General features: G+C 32.2%; 1 pseudogene; it reads left to right on the forward strand.

The window, feature by feature from the left end:
- The first annotated feature begins 1,602 nt into the window (after window positions 1–1,602).
- LOC129321442 (probable methyltransferase At1g29790) lies at window positions 1,603–3,072 on the forward strand (annotated as a pseudogene).
- Window positions 3,073–3,644: the final 572 nt, after the last annotated feature.

Here is a 3,644-nt window from a genome sequence, read left to right on the forward strand (position 1 = left end):
TTATTTATAATTTATTTTAATTAGTTCATGTTTGATTTGATTTGGCATGCTTGATTTGAATAGGTTTTATACCTTTAATTTTCATAGTAACAAGGTCGTGAGTTGATCCCTCCTTGATTTTTTTTTTTTAGTTAGTATGGGTGTTGCGTTTGGTATGTAATATCTGCAATTGTTTCCAATATGATCGACAACAATTCATTTTTTTTTTTTGGTGAGAAAAAATTCAATTTTATCATGAACATAGCTTGCTTTTCTCTTTGAGCCCTTTTTGTAAGTAAAAAAAAAATGTTGAGGGATTTGGGCTGCACTTTCAATAGACATGCAGATCCAAACTTTTATTTTCGTGGAATTGGTTTTTTTTTTCAGAATATTTCTTATTCTTCTTAAATTTTTAAAAAAAAAATTATTTAGGTAAAATTCATTAAATATGATCGATTCGTGCGTGCATGCACTTACTTGACGAGCAATACATGTAATTAATTGCAAGTTGTAAAATATTACATAAATCTCATGTGGTACTGCTTGCAATTAAGACATTTTCTCCTCTGGAACCGGATCTCTACCACAGACTTTCTACTTTCCACTCACGGAAGAATCATGTGCTAAGTTTGACTTCTGGATTATAATTTAGTGTTTGTTTTTTGGAAAATAATCCTAAAAAGGCCGTAGTTTATGGTTCACTTAGCTCTCTAGGTTTGTTTGTTTTTTTTTTCCCTTGGCCTGGTTTATGCTTGGTTTTATATATTATTAAATTCATTGTCATGAGAAAAAGACATATCATTAAATTCATCAAAGGGAAGGATTAAGATTCTCACAGGAACTATACCAAATGCAATTGAAAACAAGATTAGGATTCTACACTTAAAATAAGGTCAACTGTTGTACATTATATATAATTCCAAAATTCTTTGTAAACTTCATTTATGCTATTAAAAGTTAAATCTCATAATCATTTTTAGGATGGATAAGTAACATTCATATGATATGAGGTCTGAATCATTCAGTTTTGGTTAAATTTATTTATTTTTTTTTATTATTTTTTAAATTTCGAAAGAACTAGAAAGTAAAATAAAAAAAATAGACCAATATCTTCAATAATTGTAATTTAGATTAAAAGTTAAAAAAAATTGTATTAAAAAAGTTAAAAAAAGTTAACATCCAATTAATCTGAATTTGAAATGAATGATCTAAAGGAGATAAGCACAATACTCATCCCTTTTTGAAGTATGGAAAAATCAGATGTAAGTTAAGCATTTAAAAAAAAAAAAAAGATTTGATATCTTAAAAATTTAAATAACTTGAATGCTCTTTTATATTTGGTTTGCTCCAGATACATTCAGTGCAATTTTGGGTAATCGTAATCTCAAATTAAAGTGGAATTATATATATATAATAATTATCAACTTTTTAGCTAAAGAAGCAAACTGAAGACACCCAATTGCATGCAATTTATTAATCAGAACATTGACTTTAGCTCATGAACAAGGCAAGAAGCTTCAAGCCATAGCATAGACTAAAAGCCTCAAAACAATCATTATTTTCATTTGCCATTTTTCTTGTTTGATTTGGTTTCTTTCTTGTTCTTCATTTCCCCAGATTTTCCTTCTCTCCATTTCACCTCAATCCAAACAAATTCCTCAGAGATCCCAATGGGAAGGTCATGCCTTCCCAGATGCAAACTAGCAAAAATAATGGGTTTTATGCAGATCATTTTGGGAGGGATGGTTATATTAGTAAGTATTTTAAGCCTCCTCAGATTCTACTATGCTGGTTTTTTCTACCAGAATGCAGATCTGTGCCACAATTTCTACAATGCCAAGGAGGTTTTTGAGGTTTTGACACCAAATCACTATCTGACAGAGTTGGAGAGTATTGGAAAATTTGGAGACTCTACAAGCCAAGCTTGAGACAAAGTCACAAGAAATGGAGAAATACAAAGCCACATTGGACAAGAAATACTTGGAGGAAGAAATACTCAAACCTCTTCATGCTTCCAATGTTGCTCTCAGGCAGATCAGGCTTCCAAAGCTGAAGGAATCAGAAATGAATCTGCAATAAAAGAAGACCCTTTGATCAATTTCTTCATCACAGAGGAGATCAGGAAGTACATAACCCCAAAGGAGAACAGAGTAGTGAAGGTCAATGTGTATGGTTCAGATAAGGTTTATAACACTATAGGGCATGCATGTGTCTTACACAAGAAGGATCTAGAACAGTACATGGACTATGACATTGGGTCTTATTGTGATGATGATTGGAACTTAGCTCAGAAACTTATGTTCAATGGGTGTGACCCTTTGCCAAGAAGAAGGTGTTTAACAAGAGCTTCTAAGGTATACCAAAAGCCGTACCCTATAACGAGTCACTTTGGAAGGTTCCAGATGATAGGAATGTGAGATGGGGGAATTATCAGTGCAGAAACTTTCAGTGCTTATCAAGCAAAAACCCAAAAAGAGGTTACTCAAAATGTGTTGGATGTTTTGAAATGGAAAGGGAAAAACTGAAATGGGTCACAAATAGTTCACTTTTAGCAGATTTTCTGATAACAGATGTTTTGAGAATCAAGCCTGGTGAGATAAGGATAGGTCTAGATTTTGGGATAGGAACTGGGACTTTTGCTGCAAGAATGAGGGAACATAATGTGACTATTGTTACCACTGCCCTAAATTTTGGGGCACCTTTCAATGAGATGATAGCTCTAAGGGGTCTGATTCCTCTTTATGTGACTTTGAATCAGAGGCTTCCATTCTTTGATAACACTTTGGACTTGATTCATAGCAGTGGATTTCTTGATGGTTGGATTGACCTTTTGCTTTTGGACTTCATCATATATGATTGGGACAGAACCCTTAGACCTGGAGGTCTGTTATGGATTGATAGGTTCTTTTGTAGCAAAAAGGATTTGGATGACTATATCTACATGTTTCTGCAATTAAGGTACAAGAAGCACAAGTGGGCCATATCTCCAAAGTCAAAGGATGAGGTTTACCTCTCAGCATTATTGGAAAAGCCTCCAAGAGCCATATGAATACAAGCACATTTATTTCTATTGTTTTTTTTTTTTTGGTTTTATATTACTGTATTACTTATATATTTGTAGAAGCAATCAAACTTCCGTCTTATTCTTCTTCAGCCAGAATAAAGTGTTAAAATGATAATTTTTAGACAGTTCCTTGTTTCATATTCATTTTTTTCAATGATTGCATCAAGAGGGTTTATGTTCATTTCCATGTTGAAGTAATAAACATAGCTGTCATGGTTTGGACAAATATGAGTGTGATGTTAGAAAAAGATTTCAATATACCAGTAGAACCTTTGCCAGTTATTATATATATATATATTATATATATTACAGCATAATCTCTTTTTTTAAAATTAATTATTCTGTTTGACACTTTGTTACTTCGCTTCAAATTTATGAACAGTAGGGACTAACTCCTCTGATGTGAAAAATAGAGGGAGTGATTTAAGAATTTTTGAAGTGTAAGGATTAATTTCAAAATGACTAAAACTATAGGAGCAAATGTTTCACTGTTTTCTAAGTTTTTTTTTTTTTGGTTGTGAAAAAGTTTATTTTGACCTTAAAACAAATGTCTAGATTCAAAATTCGAGATTTGGGCTCTAACATGTTCAACCCAAACTCT

The sequence above is a fragment of the Prosopis cineraria genome, unplaced genomic scaffold (genome assembly GCF_029017545.1).
Source record: "Prosopis cineraria cultivar Desert tree isolate PC_DT_omini unplaced genomic scaffold, ASM2901754v1 PC10, whole genome shotgun sequence".
Classification (NCBI taxonomy): Eukaryota; Viridiplantae; Streptophyta; class Magnoliopsida; order Fabales; family Fabaceae; genus Prosopis; species Prosopis cineraria.